Source organism: Cheilinus undulatus, linkage group 8 (genome assembly GCF_018320785.1).
Source record: "Cheilinus undulatus linkage group 8, ASM1832078v1, whole genome shotgun sequence".
Taxonomy (NCBI): Eukaryota; Metazoa; Chordata; class Actinopteri; order Labriformes; family Labridae; genus Cheilinus; species Cheilinus undulatus.
Genome location: NC_054872.1, coordinates 39,632,046 through 39,657,502, shown reverse-complemented (window position 1 = coordinate 39,657,502; position 25,457 = coordinate 39,632,046). Strand labels below are relative to the sequence as shown.

Genomic DNA, 25,457 nt, shown 5'->3' with positions numbered 1-25,457 from the left:
TGTGTCTGCATTAACGTTCTGGTCTGATATGAGGTAGACGGACAGAAAGCGAGGATGGAGAGAGATGAGGAGAGAACTGTTACAGTCAGGAGTAAAAACACAATGCAGCATCAGACTGCATACACTGTTACAGACTGAGAGAGGAAAGAAAACTTTAGGTAACAGGTTTACTTTTAATCATTTCACTTTATTGTTACTTTCTTATTAAGTTACTATCACTGTTTCAGAGAACAGAGGGATTTCTTCATTTACATTATAAAAATCAGTTAGGACCCAGTGTGATTATACACGTGAATGTGTCTTAAAATGTTGGAAATATCTGACTGTTACACTGGTTATATTTATTTTGTATCAGGGTTACCCAAACAACGGCTCCTGGGCTAACTGTGGCCCTTTTTCAATAAATTTAATGTTATTTCTATTTAATTATTGAGAATTTTATTCATTTACATAAACAAGACATTTTTTTATAGTAAAATTATTGTAAAGCCTAAAAAAATGGAATTCCAAAAGTTAAAATGGAAAAAAATTGAATTTGGCAAAAAATTAAACGGATTTCATAGGGCCCTATCTTTTGCAGCAATAACAGCTTCCACTCTTCTTGGAAGGCTTTCTACAAGATTTCTCTGTGGGAATTTGTGCCCATTCATTCTGTGGGATGAGAAGGCTTTGCTTACAGTCTGTATTCTATTTCATCCAATAGGTGCTTGATGGGGCAGAGGTCATGGCTCCATGTGCTGGACAGTCAAGTTCTTCCACACCAAACTCACCACACCATAATCTGTAGTCCTTACTTTGTGCTCTGGGGCACAGTCATTTTCAAACAGAAAAGGGCCTTCCCCAAACTTTTCCCACAAAGTTGGAAGCGTAGCATTGTCCAAAATGTCTTGGTATGCTAAAGCATTAAGATTGGCCTTTAGTGGAGATAAGGGACCTAGCCCAAACCCTGAAAACAGCCCCGTACCATTATCCCTCTTCCACCAAATTTCAGTCTGCACAGTGCAGTCAGGCAGGTAATGTTTTCCTGGCATCCACCAAATTCAGACTCGTCCAGACTGGCAAACAGAGAAGCGTGATTTGTGACACATTTCCACTGTTTCAGTGTGTCGGTGTGCTTTACACCACACCATACCACGCTTGGCCTTTGACTTGATGATGTGAGGCTTGCATGCAGCTGCTCGGCCATGGAAACCCATTTATGAAGCTCCTGCCACACAGTTTTTGGGTTACATTAATGCCATTAGAAGTTAAGAACACTCCAGGTATGGAATCAGCAGTGTTGCCAACTTTAAGTGGGCCGTAGCAGTTGTTGACCATGCTCTGTGATTTTACGAGGTTTTCCGCTTTGTGGCTGAGTTGCTGTTGTTCCTAAACACTTCCACTTTCTGAAAATATCACTTAAAGTTTACTGTGGAATATCCATCAGGGAGAAAATTTCACAAACTGTCATCCATCACAGTACCGCACTTGAAGTCACTGATCTTTTCCGAATGACACTTTCAGGATCACAAATGTTTGCAAATGGAGACTGCATGGCTAGGTGCTTGATTTTATACAACTGTGACAACAGACCTGATTGAAACACCTAAATTCAATTATCACAGGTGTGGCCAAATACTTTTGTCTATATAGTGTATGTTTAAAAAATTGGTATCATGACAAGCCTTAACCTAGATATAGGGAATCTATGCTTCACTGAAGGAGCATCTTAAAGTCTTGATTGAAGCAGTAACACCATAATTGTTTGGTTGTATTCATTATATTGCCCTCTGTTTGAGGCTTTTGCAGCATTTCCAATTACAGTTCAGGCAGAGATGAATAACCTCTGTGATGTTGACCCTGCGACCTGCCAGGCTGAAGCTGAATTCCTCATCTGGTAGCGGTAGCGGCTATCTGGCGACTGAGAGGTCATGGGTTCAGTCCTTTGGGGGATGGTTAACCGCGGCGTTGGTGTGGACGAGCTGCACCACCCTTCTGCCCTTGAGATTCCTCATGTCGGTTTTGATAAACACTTCATCGAGCTGCACATATTGGTTCGGGGGGTTTGGCAATTACACATAGTGTCAGTGTCATAAATAATGATTACAGCGAGGCTTGTTTGCAATTATAATCACAGATATAACGTATGGAGCTCAGCCTGATGGAAAGGGACCGTGCAGGCCTGCTTTCAGCCCAGGACAGGTAGTTATACTGTGTTTAATTACTGTTGTAATTCGCTTGGATACATCCCCCAACTTGTCCTCGCGGAGTCCCAGTCCCTGCTTAAAGACCTGCGTCTGTGCAGCTGTGAATATTAACATTAAAGCCGTGTTCGCCCTGTTACAAATGTAAAAGGTCTATGTTTTATTTAGTGCAGGGAAAGGATCATTCAAGAGGGAGCAGAGTAGCTGTAGAAGCAGGTAGAAGTGCTGGTACTCACACCATCCAGCGCCCACACAAGGGAATAAACGTATGCATGCATACACTGCAGAATGGTGTCTTCACCTGAACCTGTGGGAAGATGAATTTCAACAATTCCCTCACTTAAAGTGCGAGAGGTAAATCAATGAAGAGCCGTTGGAGCTCAGCCATTGGGGAGATAAGGCCACATCTTTTTATTCTGTATATATATGCATGTATATGCAACATCAAAGTGGATATTAATAACTCCCATTGATCTCTGTTCAGTGGGGTTCATATAGAGAAAATTGAGTCTCAGCTCAGTGCAAATTTCTTTCAGTCCAAGCTGCAGATTGAGCTGTCTGCAGGGGAAAAAGGAGACAGAGAGAAAGAGATGTTTTCTTGTTTGGTGATGTGCAGATGTTACACATTTAAGACGAGTGAATACTGTTAGAAAGAGAGAGCGCTGTGTGATTTTCTCCTCTCTATTCCTCTTCCTTCGAGTCTTCTTTGTGCCAGGGAGTTAGCATCATTGGAAACACAATTCAGATTAGTGCGGGCGGATCGTCCTATGGGAGCCGGGAGGGACGAGGGTCCCGCTTCTCTCCCTGTCCTCATTACCAAAAGACAAGGAGCTCGCCGGCAAATCAATGGGAAAGGCTTAGACGCTAATGCAGGCCATGGCTGGTGATGGGACTAAGCTTTGTGTGTGTGTGTGTTTCAGAGTGCTCATGTGTGATATCTTCCCCTTGTGCGTACAGAAGTTTAATCATTTGGGCTACAGCAGCAGGCTGAAGAAAAACATTAGTTTCAAACGGCTGCTGAATGGCTCGCCAACGGAGTGACCCATACCTACCAACACTCCACTTTTTCCTGGGTTTTTCTCATATTTTTTGGCCACCAACCGCCCACCTCTTGTTTTGCCATTTTTTTCCTAGAAACTCCCAATATTTTCATAGCTCTGCTATAATAAGGATAGTTTAAAAACACAGATTGATACTGTGGATGTTTGTCTGAGGATACACAAGAGTGTGTATACATTTATTTATTTATTCATTATGTTTATAGAATTATTTTTTATGTTTTGTTATTGTTCTCTTTATATCAAACCAATTTGTTTTTTTGTCAGTGCTAATTATGCATGTTTACTTGGACTTTACGGCACAAAAATTATAAGCTTTAAAGGATTATTTCAGGATTTTTTAAGTTTGGTCGTATGAGGTACTTGGTTATAGCAGTGGCATTAGCCTCCAGTGATTTCTGTGAAAGTTGATCCTGTGGTTATTACGATCTCAGAGAGATCATAATGGCTGTAAATGGGAATGTTTTATCTGCGTAGTTTAACAAGTATTGAAATGGGCAAAGAAAATATGTTAGCTTGCCTGTACACTTTGTCGAAAATATGCAAAGTGATTAATTTTTCCCTGATAAATAATATCTAAGGTGACAAGGCAGCTAATGACAATGAATTGTTTTATAACTATATATATATAGTCCCACAATGTCCAATTTACATGGCTGTTTATAGGAAAGACAAAAAAAGACAAGTATTTTTTTTAAACAGAAATTAAATAAAGTAGCCTATGTAAAGTGACCTTATTTCTGTGAATGCTTCATGAGGTGAATGTATCCAACTCAATAACACTTTGTATAAAATAATAATAAAATTTGTGAGCTGTACTGTGAGAATTTATCACATGAAAAATCAACAAAAGGTTCATCTGGTGTTAGAATAAACTAGAATAATTAAGAAATCCTGGGTATGTTGATCCCATTTGAAAATAGGCTGCAGCCCAAAGTTTTGCAAATAGATCTAACAACCACAGAGCGAGCTTTTCACAGGTTACATAAAAATTATGTAGATGAATTGCTACAATACAGAGAATCAACTGATCCAAAGCTTTTGTAGCCACAAAACTTCACCATTAGTTCAGTTTCACATCCATCACTGATGAACCAGGCTGATGTGAGCCTTCAGGCTCTGCTTCATGAATGTAGAATCAGGTCCACATTAAAAACATCAGGAAACCAGATTTGTGGCAACACATAAATATCCACGGTCCACATATCCCTGATTTTGAGTGGATATTAGTCTGTTTTTCTCCGGTTTTCACCCACTCCTCACAGAGCAGACAGCTGTGTTTGGCAGTCATGTTTTGCGCTGCAAGTGAAGTCAGTGCAACCCCTCTGTTGAGTGTGTAGCTCCACCCTTTTGGGACCAGTAGCTAAGCCTGGCACTCTTACGGTAGAGTACTAAAAAAGTGGGACGGTATGGGCCAGTTGTTTGAGACCCTTTCAAACCTTTGATAATGGAAACAAATAAATGCATACCATTGCCGTACATGTGGAATCAATGTAAGAGTCAGCAATGTAAACACTGGCTTATCTGACTGCATATTATACAAATACGATGTGCTCATGTGCCCGAGTTACACATAATATAACTGTAGAAACAATCAAAATGACTGCTATGTCTTTCTAATAATACATGAAAAGTTATTTTTTCTTTTCCTTCACAAAAAGAAACACAATTTTGAATTGTAAGGCCTTAAATTTTCCAAGGAACCCCCAGACCCCTCTCTCAAAAACATGTACGCATCCCTATTAAATCTGAAGTCTTAAGCCAAACTTACACCTTAGTATGTGACTCCGGATATTAGCTGGTAAAAGTGAGGCATTGAGGTAAATCATCACTCCCCTCAGTGTATTTTAAAACCTAAGTGTTGGCAGATGGAGTAACCTAAAAAGTGCTGGTTAACTGCACCACTTTACTGCAGGGACACATGATAGCACTGGAGCCCTTTAATTACGCAGAGATAACGTCAGATTCATCAGTGAACCCATTTAGTCCAAGGCTAACATCGCTACCATTGTAATCATAATTGCTAAAAGCATTGTTACCATGACTACAACTCTTTCAATAGCCTGCAGTTGTGTACAACTTCCTTCAAACCGACAAAAAAGAGCAACACCTTAGTGTTTCCTGTCAACAACCCCCTTCGGCAGAAACCGGCATCAGACTACGCCGAACACTCCACCTGTCTCACGGCTCAATCTGCTCCTCGTCTGTTCTCGCTCAGACTGACGCCCGCCGTCGTTCTCACGCTTACCTTCATCCCACGCTCTTGTTTTGTTTACACAGGTAAAACTACTGGGTGCAACAAATGCTAAATAATGGTTTCATGTTGTGGATTTTTAGCCCCCCCCCCTCGCCGCGCCGCTGACATCTCACGGTGCCGGAGGTGTTTCTGGGTCTGTGCGGAGGGGAAGACCGGGCATGAGGGAAGAGAGGGAAATAAATAAAACTGAGGAAAACAGATCAATAAATATTTCAGCAGCTGCTCCCTTCACAGACTTCTCCTGAAGCCATAAGAGGCTGATAGAGAGAGAGAGGCAGAGGGAGGGATGGATAAAGTGCAAGTAAGAGAGAGAGAACAGGGGTAATTGTGTTCCAGACTCTCATTCAAAGAGAGAGATGGAGGGAGAAAGAGAGAGACGGAGAATGGGGATAATTGTGTCCCAGACTTTAATAGACAGAGAGAGAAGGCAAGAGTGAGGGGTGGAGGAGTGACACAGGCAGTACTAATGAGCACCACATACCAATATTGTCTCCTATGGGAGCTGAAAAAGCGTCTCAAGAGGCCGGGTCCCCGGACTTTAGGGTGACTGTAAGAATGCCTCTCTTCCTGACTTTCTCGTAATTCAAATTCCTGTCAGGCGTTAGCGTCAGACCGTGTGGGTGTGTAGTTTGTGCAGGGAGCAGTTCTAAATGATAATGAGCTGGTCTGTAGCCCCGTTTGGCTAACAGCGAATCGAGCGTGGCTTCTGCCGATGCCACCGCGCGCTAGTCATTAGGCTGCGGAGAAATTAGCATACCCAAATAGCCGGGACATGAGTGTGCGGCTATGTGCGGAGTGATATGTATGTTTAATGTGAAGGGGGGAAAAGACAGAGGGAGCTTATGAGGGTGGACAGGCTGGAGAGATGGAGGAGTTATGAAAAAATGATTGAAGGAGGGCTGCTGGGAGGAAGCGAGGGAAGAGAGACAGATGGTGTGAGGGGAGAAGGGGAGGAGGGATTCAAAGAGCCGCAACAGGCAGCGATCGAGATGGATTGATTCTGCAGGCAGATGATTAGGTGGCATAAAAAACACACGAACGCTGTGTTTGGGTGATATTGCTGTGAGTGGGAGTCGTCAGATTGTTTCGGGGTCACTTGTTGCTTGTGTCATTAAGGAGCTGGTGCTAATGTGATATGCCACTGGTTCGTGAGTCAGTGCGGCGTGGCTGCACACCTCTAACAAGACACTCATGCAGTGTGCCCACATCATAATAAGAGGTGTCGAGCTTGTCAAGAATCCACAGGTTGCATAAAATATTTCATTATGTGTGCAGACAATATTGTAAATCATCATGGCAATCACACTCTAACGCTGTAATTAAGAAAACAAACCAGTGGTAGTCAGCTTTGTTGCCCTTCACTGTGCACGCCTAACGCTGTGATTTAAAGATGCACCGCCATTGTGCTGTCACTGAAGGCCGCCTCATGGCTCCAGCTCCAGCTCCAGCTGTGAAGATGCCGGTGGGATTTCCTTGTAATAAAACGTCCATATTAGCGCGACATCCTGCCAGTGAGACCCAGCTAAAGAGACTTTCACCGAGCTGTCACAGCCCTGAAATGGACTTCCACTGCGTTTTTGGAAGATTTTCATCTCCTCCGGCTATCTGCTGTTAAAGCCTGCGCCATATGTTTTGAAGCTCAGGATCACAGGAGTATTTCTCGAACAAAATGTATGAGATTGTGGTGCTGTTATGATAATAGGGATGTTAGGTGAGATTTCATCAAACATTTGTGCTGCAATGGACCATTAATTGGGTTTGGGAGAAGATGCTGCTGTGTTATTGTATTATGATATTTCACTAATTAGATGTAGGCTTGGATAACACTAAAAGCCTGCGCCGCTTTTCCCACTTTTTTGTAATACAGAGAGTGAAATTCTATTAGTGTCTTGGGGAGGCTGTGAGCACATTGCTAGACTCAGACATTATTTAAGACATTTCTAGGATATGGTGTGCTTTTTAAATTGTGCTTCAATCACATTTTATTCATTTATTCATTGAGGAACGTGGGCGAAATAGTGCTGTCTAATTTGTTGTGTAATATCATTCCTGTGGTGCCACTTTGACTTCCTAAAAATTTCTGATCAAAAATGGTTTTCTTTAGACATCTGAATGCTGTGGTTCACTTTAAAAACACATGTTAAATAGTTGTTTCATCTCTCTTGCGTTACAGCAGCACTAAACATGAAGGAATTTGGCCAAATTGTACTCATTAAAATGCATATCATTCCAGAGATGCGAGTCAAATTTCCAATTAAAATTCCTTTTTATTCCATCCTTGTGGAGCTGCTTTCTGAGTCACAGTTGCAACAGATGAGCAGAGCGAGTGTAAAAGTATCAATATAAATGATTGCCAGAAACTGATATTCCCTGTCATCCGCAGCGTTCTGGGTTAACGCTGTGTTTGATATACTGATCAAATATAGCGCTGTAAGAGCCAAGCAGGTTCAGCGCATAAACAGATACGTTTTAGAAAATCTCCCCTCAGATATGAGTCTGTGAAATCATTTTGTCTCAGCGGCAAAACATCACACTCGCTCCACATCAAGATGGAGCTGAGTGCATCGACGTGACCTTTATCTGGCCGGCAGACCTCGAATTCCATTAAGAAATAATGAAGGTGTCAGAAAAGGGCAATTAGTTGCCTAATGTTGGACAACAGTACTCTAATACAACATACTTTTGCTGACAAGTCAATATCTGTACTTGACAACTTCTCAGGACGGCCCACAGAACACAGGCCTGAGAGAACTCAGAGAACGGGTCTGAACGAGTTGTGATTTATTGGGGATATCAGATAACACATACCTCTGTTTGGAGCTGAGAAGTGTGTCAAGCTTTTATTTGGTTCTGATGATGAAAATATTTATTTGTGCCTATTTTTTTCATCACAATCCTTGGCAAATTTAGTCACCTTTCGGCTATTTTTGGCTCTTTGATCCATTTTGTCACTCTTTGCCTCTATTAACCCTCTTGGCCAGTGTTTAACCAATTTTTTGCCAGTATTCATCCATAGTTGCTCATTTGAAACCCATTTTTACCACTTTATCACCCCCTATTCACCACTTTCTTTGCCCATATTAGCCACTCTCAACCAATTTTTACCTCTTTCATCCCCTTCTGGCTTTTTTAATTAATTTATTCTTACCACTTTCAACCAATTTCTACTAATTTTGTCTCATTTGCAGCACTTCCCACCACATTTCGTCACCTTTTCTGTCCATTTCTGCCTCTTTTAACCCTTTTTTGCCCCTTTTTTAAACTCCTTTTTGCCGCTTGTGCCGATATTAGTCATTCTTAACCAATGTTTGCCTCTGTTAACCCCTTTCGCCTGTATTAACCAGTTTATTCTAACACTTTAAACTTTTATCACCTTTCCACCCATTTCCGCCACTTTCATTCATTTTTTGCCACTTTTTATCCCCTTTTCACCACTTTTTTTCTACTATTTGCCTCTCTATATCCTTTCTGCCTTTCTAACCCCTTTTTGCCACTGAAAAACCAATTACCAATTTTTACCCCTTTTAAACCCATTTTCACCCCTTTTTTGCCACTTTCAACCCTTTTTTGCGACCTTTTCACCCATTTTCACCACTTTATAACTTTTTTTTTTACCATTTTTTTTGTCCATATTTGCCACTATGAACTATTTTCTGCCTCTTCAAACCCCTGTCACCACATTTGTTCCCAATCACTGTGCCTCTCACCTCATCCATTTCTCTTTTTTGACCCTTTTTGGACTCTTTCTCCCTACCCACTGATTTAGTCTTTTTTGATTCATTTAACCTCTTTTTGCCTAACCTATTGTACCAAATTTTCACCAATTTTTTGCCACTTTAAACCCATTTTTGCTACTTATTAACTCATTTTCACCACTTTTCCTGCCCAATCCTTCTGCTTTTAACCCCTTTTTGCCCACCTATAGGGCCTCTTTTTTGCTCCTTTTGACTCTTTAACCTCTTAAACCTCTTTCCTTTGCCACTTTCAACCTATTTGTTCCCATTTCACCCATTTTTTTCCACTTTCAACCCACTTTTGACCTATTTTCATCCCTTTTTTTGCCCATTTCTGCCACTGGGAACTAGATTTTCCATACTTTGTAACTTATTAATCATTTTTCCCTTTAAGTTGTCTATTTTTTCCTCTTTTTTTCTGATATCCAGACATTTGTGCACATTATGGCTTGACTACAAAGTCTTGACATTGCTTTCCAAATGGTTTAGTTCTATGTGCCCATCCACATTGTTAACATTACCAGTAAGAGTGCTAATTCTGTTTAAGAAAAGGGGTTTACATTTTTAAAAAAGGATATATCACTACTTTACTTTACAATGGACCATGATTTTCCTGACTTTCATTGGCCCCCTTTTGGCTGGGTCCTCCTCCTTATCCCCCCTTATGAACAGCTCTGATTATAACACACAAAAGAGTCATCACAACAGCCGACTTTATAGACATAAGTGTGATGATTTATGCTTCTTTGAGCTGCTGCTTTGAAAAACAAACATTTTTTAGCAGTGTTAAATTTGGAAATAAAGCGTCCGTGATAGATACGCCTTTAAAAAGAAGAATAAAATAAAAAGCCTTGTCATGGACTGAGTGATGATGTGATTAGAGACCGTCAATACAAAGCGAAAAGTGAAAAGGTTCAGGACAAAAATATTGGAGTTCTGCACAACAACAGAACAAAATCAGTATCAGACTGATGTCAGAGCAGGAGCCAAAAAAATATTGAAGATTTAAATCAGCTCATATCGAAACCATAGAAGACAAACAGCCCAGTTCAGTGCTTGTTATGAAGCTTCATGTTGGCCGATTTATCATAAATCTCTCCTTTATCAAAGCTGCAGTTACCTTTTGTTTGTTATTTGGGCTTTGACAGCTGTAATCAGAATTGATCTGTATACTGCAGGGAGGCAGCTAAATCAGACATGACAAATGTGGGGCAGACAGTGCAGGTGTTTTCTCAATCAGGCTTACGTGATTGATCCTCCCCCGAATCCATCATGATCAAGCCTTATTGACACGAGGCTTCTATTAAGATTTTTTTTGCTGTTGTTGGACAGGAGGGCAAAAGGAGAGAGATAGCAGGCAGGCGTCTACAGTCAGAAAAGTTTCAGCAAATAATTGCATTTCATTTCAGCCTTACAGAGCGTTTATTAATCCCACGGACGAATGTTGGACAGGATTCAGCTAGTGGTATTGATTCTCCTTTAATTAAAATTTTTTCAGCAGACCCGTTTGGTGTGTTGAATTAATGTGAATGAAGTTATGATGACGGCAGAAGCCTTGCCTAAAGGTTCAATTATTTCAGACACTCAGAGCACAGACACCTTGTGTATTAAATTGTACTTTATTAAAACATGTTTGTGTCTTAAAATTGTAATAAAAAGCTGAATATGATGCACTTATGGCATCAGGTATGCGACAAAGTATCAATAAGAAGGCAAGCTTTCATTCTGTCTGTGTGGCGCAATTATCGAGTTGTCAAATATGGAAATTTTAATAAGAAAAGACATCAAATTTGCAGTCAACATAGGTTAAGCTGGCAATTTCTGTCATGTTATGGTTTAAGAGGTTAAAGACAAAGTGTAGTTAAGGGTGAAACTGACACCAGTTTGCAGTGAATAGACACATCAATCCTGCGTTTTACTTTCTGAGACTTATTATAATTTTCATTAAACCACATATCATAATGTATCATACTTTATTATCCTAAAGATATCAGTTGCTGCAGAACCACTGTGTATTCGTTCCTGTCCCCTCCTATACTATTTTGTTATTTATTTTTGAGCTTTAATACCTGTGTTGTGGACAGGACAGTTGATTCAGTTGGAAACTGAGGGGAAACATATTGGGAATTTTATTTGGGAAATGAGCCACAAGCCTGATATAAACCTGGGCTGCTCTCTTTGAGGAAAACAGTGGCTCTGCATGAGGCACAAGACATGACCACTAGTTTTTAAAAATGAAGTGATACTTTAAGGAGCAGTGGTGGGTGTATTTTATATCTCTGCAGGGAGAGGTTGCAGGGGCTTAATGAAAATGTGCTGAGAAGGACAATCAAACTCTGTCCCAGTGGTTCTCAAGTGGTGTGCCTTAAGACAAGTCTGGGTATGCCATTGAAATTTGTGCAAACAAACATTTTTACTGTAACTGTCATGTTCTAGGGTATCATATCACATCCCATACTGTAGTTCCATAAAATAAAATACAATACACCTTAACTCTTTCCTATCCTAGCTTTGTTTTAATGCGTCATACTGCATTGTATTGCTTGGCAACGAAATCCATCACATTACTTCTGATCGTAATGTTATGAAACGTAACAACATGCATCAAATCATATTGTAGCATAACATAACGTTAACGTAACTTAACGTTACTTAACATTGTATTGTATTATATCGCATTGTATGTTACTGTATTGTATCATCTTATTGTATCCTCTATTGTTATTTGGTATTCTAATGTAACGTGTCTTATTGTATGGCATTGTATTGAATAGTATCATAATGTTTTGAAACCAGATCATATTGTATTGTAATGTAACGTCATAAAATGTAACGGAACGTTACTTAACTTATGCATCTTAATGCATTGTATCATATCTTATCCTCTCTTGTTCTAAGGTATCATATTGTATCCCTTACACTATCCTATATCATATTGCATTGCATTGTTAGGCATCAAAATTGATTGCATCTGATATCGTACTGTAACATAAAATAATGTAACATACAGAACAAAATGTAGATTAGCGAATCATATATCATATTGCACTGTATGGCATTGCATCATAACGTTCGCATCGTATCATTTTGTAATACAATATGTTAAGTTACATTTTGTAATGTATGTAACTTAACATATTGTATCCTATCATATCACATCGTATTGAGTCATGCTTATATGTATCTAATTCTACAGTTTATTATCGTAATGTGCCATATCATGTCATACTATATCCTGTCCTATCTTATTGTTTTATAATGAATTACACTGCCATTCTCTTTCCCTATCCTACTGTAGCCTATTCTTTCCTATCCTATCCTGGTATACTAAGAATCATATCGTATCACATCATATCATATCATATTATATCCTATCCTATCCTATCCTATCCAATGGTATACTAAGAATCATATCGTATCACATGATATCGTATCACATGGTATTGCATCGTATCATATTGTATCCTATCTTATCCTATCCTATCCTATCCATCCGTGCCCTATCATATTGTATTTTATCAGTTGTATTTCATTGTATTGTATATAGAGTAACTGAGAGTCCCACTCCTTTTTTAACATTATTTGCAGACTTAAAAAAACACTTGAGCCAAAGTCTGTCATTGAAGGCCTCATTTCTGCTCCCTTCATCACAAAGGCGAGGTTTTTATTCTCAAGTATAGAGATGTCTGTTGTCAGCATTTTGACAGTGCAGTTTGATGTAGAGCAGTGATTCTCCTCTTAAAGCTGGGACTTCTAAATGAGCAGAGATTCTCTTTGTACAAGTCTGAAAGCAAAGATGGCACAACACAAAGTTGTCAACTTGTATAGTCCAACTGGCTTTGAATCTCTTTGTCTTTGAAACCGCAACATTTCAATTCAGAGGACAGCAATTACACAGGCAAACAAGAAGCAGGATATAATGGCTTTACAGCAGAGAGGAATTTATTCTAATGTGAGAGCCAGACTGTATGTGTGCTTTACATTAAGCTGTACTACGCAGCCCCCGGATCCCTCCGGCCCTCCAACCGTGCCCACTCACCCGTTACTACTTCCTGCTCTCCGTTCACTCAAAAAGACACAAGCTCACAACCTACGGCCATCTGTTTGCTTTTTTCTGGGGCAACTTCATGCCTAAAGGGATATGGACATATGTGATAAAAGGTACCATCAGAGCTGTCAGCCCTCTGAGCCTGCCCCGTCTACCTGGGGAACACCACATCTTCACAACTTGTTAGAAAAGCAGAGCATCTCCTACTGTGCTGCCCGCTGTAATGTACTCCCTCTGAGACAATTTACAAGAATGTGCCAGTCATAAACAGTGTTTTCTGTCATGCACATGTAGATTGACCTACTTAATTATTCAAATAGTGAAATCAAAGTTGTATACCTCCACCATCCGGTAAAGTTGAACATGTACAGGTTTATTTTTAGCAACAAAAATATGTCATATTCCCTATATGTGCTCTTTGTGTGGTGAGCAGAAATGACTGAATTGCATACGGTTGACTTTATTCAAAAGGGACGGTATTTGAGATACAGTGATTATGAAAATTTGGACTGATACTTAGGTTTAAAATAACAACTCAACCAATTGTCTTTATCAGTACTGATGCTTTTTTTCTGATCAGTACTATGCACAAAAGGTTTATCAGATTTATGGTGGAATGGTTAAAAACAAGTTAACTGGTAAGGTTTAAACATTTTTAAATTATGAATACGACTTTGTAATAAAACAGAGAATTTATCAGCCATTTCACCATAAAGTTCATACCCAAAAGAGGAAGTTAGTGACAGTAATTACTTTTTATCAGGTTTTGCCCATTGGAATGAAACCCTAGGGGGATTTGTCAAATTTTGTTCACTTAGAGGGCATCCTAGATTGCACTTTGTCCAATTTTGTTGACTAAAAGGTCACCTTAAAGCAGTGTTTTTTGTTTTAGTTTTTTTTCCATTGAGCCTCCCCTTTACATATCTAAGAAGAGCTGCCACCCCCACCAGGACACACATGGAAAAAAGTGACATATTGCTGTTGCTGTCAAAAGTACACATAAATTTTAGTTGTTTTCAGTGTTTTAAGCACCATGCATATGGGTTTTATCATGATTTTAGGTAGTTTGAATGAACCCCCACCCCCCCCGAAATCTCTGGCGGGGGTCCTGGCCCTGAGGTTGGGAACCAAGGCCTTAGGTTGTTTTCACACCTGAAAGGCCGGACCAAACGACGTAGGTGTGAAAGCCCCCTTAGAGGGCAGTTTTTTAACTACTAGATGACAACCTTGATGTACTTGGCAAAATGTTGTCCCAGGTTTAAGGTAACTTGGATTGCACTTTGTCAAATAACACTTTGCACGCAAGTGGGCACTTTGTCACATTTTGGTCACTGAGAGGGCACCCTTGGTCACACTTAGTAGAAATGTTCCATCTAGAGGACAACCTAGACTGCACTTTGCAAATTTTGTTGACATTATGTGCACCCTAGAGTGCACTATGTCAATTTTTTTCTCATAGTTGGAACCCTTAAAGGCACTTTGGCAGTTTTTTTTTTTTTTTTAACTTAGGGGGCACCCTAGTTTGCACTTGGTCATTTTTTTGTTCTCTTGGAGGGCACCCCAGGGGGAACTGTCACATTTTGTCCACCTAGAGCACTGATCATTAACTTGATTAAACTCAAAAAAAGGGTTGAGAAGAAAATATATTGCTGTATTTAGGGTGTCTTTTCTTTCTTTCTTTTTAAAATCCCCACAGATGTTTAAGTAACTCCAAAAATAAGTCAGATTAAACATTTGTTTTTATGATTGGCTTGCTGTTTGATCAGTTTTACAAAAATCCAAATATTAACCATTATTAGCAAATGAGATGCATGACAAACTTACTCATAAGTCCATTCTTAAATAAAGCAGCAGATATCTGAGTAAATTTAACACTTCAGGGGGGTTGAGAGTTTATTTTTCTCTGCCTGAGAATTACAATAAAATATCTATTTCCTTTATGTGTCTTTCACCGATGACAGCGCAGCATATTCACATCAAACTACATGTTGCTCCAGAAGTATGTGGCTCAAATAGCTCAGTGGACCCCTTGTGGCTGGCTGCAGTATAGGGATTTAACTGTGTGAATAGGGACTGAGTTCACTGCTAAAGGCGGAAAAGCCGGCCCTTACAGTGTCTGCATAGACATAAGCTGGCTTGTATAAATGTAGTTGATGACCCCTGACCTAGGGGGTACCCTTGGTTGCATTTTGCCAAATGTCCACCTATGGGGCAACTTGGATCGTACCTTTTCAAATTTTGCTCATTTAGAGGGCACCCTTGGGGGCACCTTGTCTTATTTTTTGCATATAGAGGGAACCTTGATTGCCCTTGTCAAGTTTTGACCATTTCGAGGCCCCCTTAAGGGGCACTTTTTCATAATTGTCCACCAAGAGAGCAACTTAAATGACTTTTTGTTAAATTTTGTTCAGGCAGAGGACACCCTAGAGGCCACTCTTTAAAATGTTATCCCCCTAGAGGGCTCTTCATTACGTTTCTCTACCCTAAGGGCAACCTAGAGGACACTTTATTAGAACTTTTTCCCCAAACTTTATGGCAACGGGGGGAAGACTGCCACCCTAGTCCACTAGTGATTTGAACATCAATGCTGCACATGCATCTAATAAAAAGTGAGTACAGAAGATTATTGGTTCGCATAGTTTCAAGATGAGCTCATAAATCAGTGTGACCAGATGTTAAAAATATGCTCACAAGTCCTGCTCTGTTCCTGAGTTAAATAAAGGCTAGAAATGTTCAGCAGTATCTTATGACATCCCTGTCAAAGTTGTGTTCCTCAAGTCCAGGACCTGGCTTGAGTCCAACTGGAGTCCTTTTCTCCTGGACCCTTGATGCAATGTGGACTCCAGTACTCCAGTGTGTGAGCGTTGATTGCATTAACATTTGAAAAACAGAGAGGAGGACTCTACTTTCATCATCAAAAAAAGAATATTATTGTGAGTTGATATCAGAAATGATACAAAATCAGTGCTCTTGGTTGTTTTTTAATGTGCCTCAAAATTTTATCCAGATTTGAACACATGTTGGCGCTTGTGTTCGTGTTCTGTCTTATTCTGTAACAGCTTCTGCCAGGATATTTAAAGATTGATTAAGAAAATAATCAAATTGATTACAGGCTTTGTTTGGCCAATCCATCAGCTTTGGATAGATTTATTTTGGTAATGAGAGTACATATTGCCCCGCAGAACTTACAATAAGCCAAGCCAGTCCTTTGTCCTTGGTGTTTTTAGGTCTGAATAAATGATAACTAATGGTCTGGCCAATGATATCACCCCTCACCTGCTCCACCCAGAGATCTCTACCTGCAGACATGGAAGCACACAGCTGTATCTGTGTCTGGGCTCCCCACTGAAGAGAGTGGTGGGGTAAAAGGACTATCTGCATTTAAAGAGACGAAGACTCAACATTGTGAGAAAGGCTGTTGAGAGCTGGTTTATTCAGGGTCAAAAACCTCCTCTGGTGCTTGATCCACACACTGCACAGACGTTTCATTTAAACCACAAGGGACTGTGTTTAAAAGTGGTAAGTGGGTATGATATGCAATTTTAAAGAAATACCCTCAAGATGTTACTGAAATGTTTTGTTCGGCAGGTGTATCACTGGAAATAACTGGTGTTGCTGCTGGAAAGCTTGTTTGGGATCAACATGTGTAGGAAGATCTGCATTATCTATGCCTTTTGCTGTAAAAGATTGAGTTGGCATTAAAAAAACTACAGAGAAGGATCAGTTTGAGCCCCCAGAACTAAATAAATCATTTTATTTACTTGTTTATCAGAGACCAATGTCAGGGACCCTTAATCATGAGTTCACTCCTGCTGTTGCAGATCATCAGTGCATAGTTGGTAAATCTCATGTCCCATGTTTACAAGACTGCCGATAAGGGGGGATTAAAGGAGAGTTCAGCAAAACCATGTGATAACCATGTTTTATATTTCAACTGAATAATAATCACTCCTATCACAGCAAAAACAACAAAATATTTGAAAAAAAAAAAAGTAATGTCAGACCTCATAGCAAGGCCATAAAATGCACAAACCTAAGGATGCCAGAAAATAAAGAAGAGGAAACTAATACAACTAAATGGACAAATAAATATAAGAAAAAATAGGCAAAATGGGTTGAAAGTGACAAAACAAAATTTTAAGTGTCAAAAATTGGCCACAAATGTTGCAGGGGGTTGAGAAGTGGTAAAAATGGGTCTAAAGCAGTAAAAATGGGATACTAGTGGCAACAAAGGAAGAGTGGTGAAAAGGGGCTGAACAGTGGTGAAAGCGGTCCAAAAAGTGGTTTAAAGCAGTTAAAGGGTGGCAAAATGGGAGAAAAGTCGCACAAATGGGTCAAAGGGGCAAAAATGGGTGAAAAGAGAGATGAAATAGGGTTAAACCGTGTGTAAAAGCACTTTAAAAGTGGAGCAAAGCAGTTAAAGAGTGACATAAATGAGTTTTAAGGAGGAAAAATAGGATTAAAGGGGCAAAAATTGGTGGAATTGGTGGTGTAGAGGGGTTAAACAGTGGTGAAAAGTGGTTAATGAGTGTAAGAAATGGGTTCAAAAGAGACAAAATTGGGAGAAAAGTGGCAAAAATTAGTGAAAGTGGCAAAATTGGGTAGAAGGAGGGGTGAAAAAGGGTTGAACAGTGGAGAAAATCGGTCAATAAGTGGAGAAAAGTTGTTAAAGAGTGGCAGAAATGCATTTAAAAGAGGCAAAAATTGAAATAAAGTGGCAAAAATGGGAGAAAGGGGCAACAAAGGGGTTAAAAATTGAGGAAAAGTGGTTAAAGAGTGGCAGACATGGGTTTTAAAGGGGCAAAAATGGGATAGAAGTGGCAAAATGTGTGGAAAGAGTGAAAAAAAGGTGTTGAACAGTTGTGAAAAGCAGTTAAAAAGTGTCAGAAATGTGTTAAAGAGGAAAAGGGGGAAGATAGTGGCAAAAAAGGGCAAAAATCAGTGAAATAAGTGGTGAAAAGCTGTAAAAAAAAGGGAAAAGGCAAATGTCGGCAAAAAGGGGCAAAATGGGCAGAAATGGGTGAAAAGGGGTTAAAAAGTTGCCAATGTCAACATCAAAATCTGATATCAGCTTTACACACTTTCTAGCTCCAAAATGATGTGACCATTAGCCAGGGTGCTAGCTCCAATGCTACCTGTCCAACACTCATCCAATGATATCATCAATAAATCCCAACATAGAGGGTCTGCTCTCTGAGTTAAAGTCCGAGGGCAGCCCTGCTGCATCTGTATGTTGAATTCTTGAAGCAGTGTGTCCAAGTTTGTCATTGGAACCCCCCACTGAATCCAAATTGATTCAGTGTGCTGTTTCCAGTAAAGGACCTCAAAATAGTCCCCTTATATAAACAAATTAATGAAATAAATAACTGCTGATGTCAGTTCGACATTGAATTGGTCTTGATAAAGGTCAGTTCTAAAAGCAGGTAAAGAGGAGGCAGCATTTGTCTGTGGTTGCAGCAGATAAGTGAGTGGATGTGAGGATAATTCTGCATTAGAGAAGTTAATTGTTGAGGCTAGAAAGGGTAGGGAACCTCCTGGGATGGACTTCGGATGAAGGATGGATGTGCCAGATAGAGTAGGCTGGGACAGAAGCGCACCATATGGGGGTCTTTGTGTGGCTGTGGTTGGTTGTTTTATTGATTAGCTCTGCCAGGTTGGTTGCCACACTCATTTCATGCCTGTGTTACTCCACCTGCATCTTCAGTTGGGGTGGCTCATTTTCAGTAGCTTCATAATCAGAGAAAACATTTGCTTTCCTTCCTAATACTGAACACAAATTAATAAAGGAAAGGCAATATGGTGTTTACTGTAATTACAGCTGATTTATAGCAGGTTTAATTTTTCCGTATTAGCTTTAAGCTTTTGATCTTATTCACATATTTGCCTTTTGATCTCATTTTACCTTTTTGGATGTTCTGGGTTGTTTGTTGAATATAAATGTGCTTTGAAATCCTGATTTTTTTAGCTGCAGAGTCACGACTTAATGTGACAAATCATCTCAGCCATGCTGCACTGACTAATATTTACTTGCATCATGTTCCCCAGCATGTAAGCTTTATTGCTATTTCGCACCAGTTACTCATCATAATGTCAAATACCTCTGAGTCACTGATTGATTCAACAAGAAATAAAAATACTGATATGATAGCTTTACTTTTCTGAAAATAAGACTAAAGAAAAAAATCCAGGTGTTGGATGTCAGCTGAATAAAAAAAGTCCCACACTGGTTGTGTCACCCAATAAGAGAACTGGGTAATGGTAAATTTGGCCCTCGCCAGAAAAGTGAGATGTTTTTAAATTACTAGTTAGCAACCAGACTGAAGAGGAGTTGAGTCTTTTGGCTTGAGAGAGAGTCGGAGAGGTAAAGTGAAGAGTCTGACCTCTTGGCGAATCAGTTTGGAAGGAATGAGAGGCTCTCATCTCCAGGCCTCTTCCCTCATTTTGAAAACAAACCCTGAACAAAGAAGCAAGCTCAGCCTCTAGCATCCAAAAATAAGTCACGCTGAAAGCTTTGACACAAACATTCAACATGGAGCTGCAATCTGCTGCTTCTCCTTGAAGGTTTTCAGAAAATATGAGAAACTGTGAGCCTAAAACTTATTTAGCCTCTTTCTGCGTCTGCACCTGGATGACCCACCAGTCTGAGAGATTGTCTGAGTCCATGATCCTGGAGCTCTATCCTGGTCTCGTCTCACGGTCTGTCAAAACCCACTGAGGAGACAGCTCTTTTTTTTTTTTTTTTTTTTTACTCATTCTTTTCCCCTTATCAAACAGACAGCCACTGCTAAAAGATTCATGCATGTGGACTTTGGGTCATTAAAGACTGATCCTCTGCAAAGCTGTTTTTCACCCTCATAATGAAATCCAATATTCATGAAATGGATTTTCCCCTCTGCTCTCCCGCTCTCTCCAAAGATGTGTGTTTGTGGCCGTATTTAGTCTGTGTTTGCACAGCTTTGTTAGGCTAGCACGGGTTAATGGTATCCTAAAGGCGCATTTTCAGGCCACCTAGTTAATTACACTGGGTTGACGGATGACCTTGCCATACATTACCTGTGTAAAGCTATGTAGCGTTCAGCTATATCTGGGCTTTTCCCAGATTGGGGTCAGAGTGAAGACCAGTTAATCAAAGCTTTGTTTATGCAGGCATGGTCCTCAGTAAATAAAGCGTCCAGTTAATGCTAGCAAGACAGCATCATTAGGTTAGTACATGTGTTTCAAACACCACTGGAGTGCAGCTTTAACATCAAAATAATAAATCAGTGCTCATGACTACTTTTTAACATTTTAATTTGTATTTATTTATTACACATACGAGTCATTTAAAGTCTCTGTGAGGAGTTTTGTTATAGTTGTAAAACAGTAAAAGTGATGCATTTTTAATGACCTACCAAAGCAAATAAGAGTACGTTCAAGATCGGCTCTGTCTTCACTGTAACTTTTCATCTTGAGCTGCTGCTGTAGGGTATATATAAGACAAGAATAAACTGAGAGAACATTAATTCTTTTACAATGTCTGCAGGAAATATTCACAATGAGTGGCACATTCAACAGTTTAAAAAAGCAAGAAAAGATTCTTTGTCAAAAATACCACCTTTACTTTTACAGGAAAAGATCAACGAGCAGATGAGATTCATCAAAACTACCACTAACAGTTCTCACAGGACTTTTTAAAGGGGATATATTATGCAAAAATCACTTTTTCAGGTAACCTTGCAAAGCAGATGGAAACGCCTGTTTCCGTGTTTCTCACTGGCGAATCCATCTTGCAAAGCTCCGGCCGGAACCGCTTGGGCCTTATTAGAGAGTGACAGGACCAATCAGCGACAAGGGGCAGTGCTTTCCAGCGCGGCAGAGTCGTGACGTATCGAAGCAGCAAGAAAAGAGGCCGGTGCAGATACGGCAGAAGACACTGGTGTGGATGCTGCTAAAGCGCCAGTTTTATCAGAACTTGACAAAGTTTCTTTGTTAAAAGAAGAACAAAGAACAGCAGTGAGTTGTTTTCTTACAGTCGCCATGGTTCGTGTTATGCGTGTTATGCGTGTTATTCTTTATGGAGTTTACTCCCTGGTATGTTTTGTTACTCTCAGAAAATGTGTGCTGAAACAAGCCGTTCTCAGATTTACTCCTCATGATGTCATGTGGGGAGTTAGCCCTGCCCCCAGGTTCAGTTAGCCCTCCCCGCTTGGAAGAAAGGTCCGCCCTCCTCTCCTGATCCTCCACAGCTGGCAGCTGAGAGGAGAATCAGGAAAGCCACATCCATGTCCTGATGGGGGCAGAGTCAGACAATTCAGTAATATTTAAAGCCACAGACACAGAAACTGCTCGTTCTAAGCAGGGCTGAAACAGAGGGGCTTTTTAGACACAAAAATCCAATACTGGAGTGTTTTTTCAGCAGCAGACTTAACAGGCATGTTTTGGGGACCTCTGAGACCAATATAAACTTGTCTTAAAAGGGTAAAATATGTGACCTTTAAGTTTTAAAATGTCGTAGTGTTTTCCTGAGAAAGTAAATGTTCAAACTGCAATGGCGTGCATAAATCAGATGTTTTTTTTTCCCAGTATCATAGTTGCTGATGGATTTGGTCATGTTTGTGTTTACAGACTCATCAAGTCTGAGGGATGTGATCCACACATCTTACAAGATAAGTGGAGGGACATGCTTGCTGTGTTAAGTAGTGATTCAGTCTTTAGCAACATTTTATACACTTTCAGTCCATATGTCATCACTGGGTGGGTGTTTGAAATGAAATGCTGGAAATAAGAAGCTGAGATGCTGGAACAGATAAGAGGGAGATGTAAAATGAGAAGAGGAAGATGCAGAAAGAAAGGGAGAGGTGAAGAAAGAGAGGGGAGGGAGATGGAGGAAAGAGAGGAGGAAGATGCAGGAAGAGAGAAGAGGGAGATTCAGAAAGAGTAAAGAGGGCGATGCAGAAATGAAGAGAAATGTGTGGAGAGAGAGAAGAGGTTGATGCAGAAAGAGTGATTCAGGAGGGTGATGCAGAAAGAGAGAGAGGGTTTATGCAAAAAGAGAGAAAGATGCAAAAAGAGAAGAAGGTGATACAGAATGATAAGATAGATGCAGGAAGAGAGAAGAGGAAGATGCGGAAAAAGGGAAGAAGGAGATACAGAATGACAGGAGGAAGATGCAGAAAGAGAGAAGAAGGTGATACAGAATGATAAGAGGAAGATGCAGAAAGAGAGAAGGTGATACAGAATGACAGGAGGAAGTTGCAGAAAGGGAAAAGAGGAAAATGCAGAAAAAGAGAAGGAGATACAGAATGACAGGAGGAAGATGCAGAAAGAGAGAAGAAGGTGATACAGAATGATAAGAGGAAGTTGCAGAAAGAGAGAGAGGGTTTATGCAAAAAAAAAGAAAGATTCTGAAAGAGAGAAGAAGGTGATACAGAATGAGAAGAGGAAAATGTAGAAAGAGAGAGGAGAAAGATGCACAATTAGAGAGGAGGAAAGGAAAGGGAGAGGAGAGAGATTTGGAAAAGAGAGTTGAGGAATGTGGTAATGGTGTGAGAGGAAGACAGAAACAGAGAAGAAAGCAATGCAGATAGATGCAGCTATAGAAAGGAGGGAGGTACAGAAAGATTCAAGAAGGAGATACAGAAATAAAATGAGAGAAAGATCCTGAGAGAGAAAAAAAGACAGAGCAACAACACAAAATAATATAAGTTTATGGCTGTCATAAATCATAAATAGTGAACTTATTTTCTTGGGAATGGCTTCAGTTTCACTAATGATGGTAAAAACAATGTGAAGAGTTAGTTGTAATTGTCATGGTGACGTACTTAAAAACCACAAAAATAACGTGAAAGATAAAGCAAACATGATGGAAAACAGCCATAATAGAGCTACATTAAATAATGTAGTTTCTTCAGGTATTAATGGGTGTTAAAGATCACCCTATACATATCACATCACCTTTTAACACTGATGGGTGTTTTTGATTGTTTTATTGAGGGGAAAAGGTAGCCATATCAAGCAGACAGAGCCAATTTTGTCTGTATCAGCGCTTCATCACTTTTACTGATGCAGCCCCTCTTTGTTCTATGCAGCACAATTGGATTTCCTGTATGTACAGGGATCGAATAATCATATTACAACACCCAGACGTTAACAGACACAAATTTCTCCCCACTCACAACACTTGATATCCTCAATCCAGACAACACAATGTAATAACCCTGCTGTAACACCGAGGGAGCCGAGGCAAGATCTTCCTCTAATCAGGCTCTGATGCTGGAGTTGTTCTGAATCTGACCGCTAGATGGCAAATTCAAACTTTTTTGGCACTTGTGCGAAACATATCCAGACAGGAGTCATTAATGAAAGTTTAATTATTCATCTATAATGCCAATTTCCATTTTCTGGTTTTCACACACCTGTGCTGGCCTTTATGGATGCAGGCTCGCTCAGCCTGAGGCAAGATAGTAGACAGCTCATCAGTATGGGTGAGAAGGGCTAAGGTGGGACCCTCGCTGTCTGAAAGGAAGAGAAGGTTGGGCAAGCTTAAGAGCTTACAGTTAATTAAATTAAGAATAATTTGCTTCTGTAGGTGTAAAAAATGGCCATGTAGGCCTAATTTCATTTCTAAGGGTTAGCAGTCATACTAGATTTAAAATAAAAGCAAGTGAGTGACACCAGTGTTGATACCCCAGGGCAGTATTTGTGCTTGAATATTCATGAAGGCATATGTGTTGGAAATGCAGAAAAACCCAAAGGGATCCATTTAATGTAAAACCTCCCCCTGCTATATGAATGTGTGGCAGATTATGTAAAATCTAGAATCTCTGTGATTAAAATTGTGACAACAAAACACCACTATCATCTCTGGCATCAGTAGCAATTTTAATCAAGTCATCTTTTTTTTTTGTCATATCATCAAGACATTATGCCTCGTTTGATCCTCAGCACCTTCATTATGATAACCACCAACACTGTTATCATCCACACTGATAATCAGCCCAATCTTTCCTCCCCATCTCCTCACTGTTATCTCCATCTTTATCACTGCCACTAATTCCCAGCATCACACTCGCCTTTCTGCGGCACTATTGTGTTTTGTTGTCACAGCGAGTCACTGCGTATTTTATTATTATTTTTTTTTTTACCACAATTACATACTCCACTGAAGCAAAGGAGGTAATCCTCTCTCACTGTCTTTGATAATAATTCATAGCTCTCATTCTTCCACCAGCCACCCTGCAGCCCACCCTGCACCCATCCCTGCACCCTCCTATGGAATCTAAAACCAATGTGGGCATCTGCCCTCACCACTTCTCATCTGTTCTTCGTTTACAACAGTGTAGCTCCTCTTCAAGATCTTTTTTCCTTTTCTTTTGAAGATCCCAGGCTGCCGAGTAAAAATTGACATTTAAAACATCAGTTGGTTTGACCCCCGGTACTATCTGCCCATGTTACATTGAATAGTGCTGGGGAATTTGTGCAAGAGTAGATTCATGATCCAGGGTTCCATAAACTCATGCACCATGCTTCTCCTTAAATCCTTGATAAATTTACCATTAGAGGAGCGCCATACCCTTAGACCTATGATTCCAAAATGGTGTGCCTTAAGGCAGTCTAGGTGTGCTATGTCCCTACTAAAAGATGCTACCTGGCACAAATATTAACATAGTGTGCCTTGAGTTATTACCTTGAACCTTGGCGTGTCTTGAAAAATGTTTAAAACCACTGCAATAGACTGACATGCAGTGGAGGAAGCCTGAGTTATGTCACTCTTTGGAAACCGTCTTGTGCAGGCCTGCAGCCTGAACTGTTTTAGCAGTCTCTCCTCGAAAAATATTATGAGCTTCAAATGAAGTGCAGTCGTCAGACATACAAGTTCTCAGCAGAATCATGAATGGAAGAAGAATCAGATCAAGATTAGGGCTTCATCTTGGTTTAGATTTTTTAAAATTTTTGTTGGATATAGAGCAGCTGGCGGTCATCATTTAGTAATACAATAATGTAGAATTTCTGTACAGAAATATCTACATTTAGCAAATGTACGTAGCTATGCAAGCAACATAGGTAACTTTGTTACACAGCCAACAAAGCCAAAGCTAAAGCTAACATAGCTACAAAGCAAAGTTAGCTGACATTTATTAATTTATTTGATTAGGACAGTGGACATTTTATACCCAGTCACGTTACTGACGTGTTACC

The 25,457-nt window shown here is 40.0% G+C and overlaps 1 protein-coding gene across 1 annotated transcript in view; it reads left to right on the top strand.

Annotated features, from left to right (window-relative positions):
* iglon5 (IgLON family member 5) overlaps positions 1 to 25,457 on the top strand; it is a 226,212-nt gene that overhangs the window by 24,478 nt on the left and 176,277 nt on the right. The gene's annotated exons all lie outside the window — the stretch shown is intronic.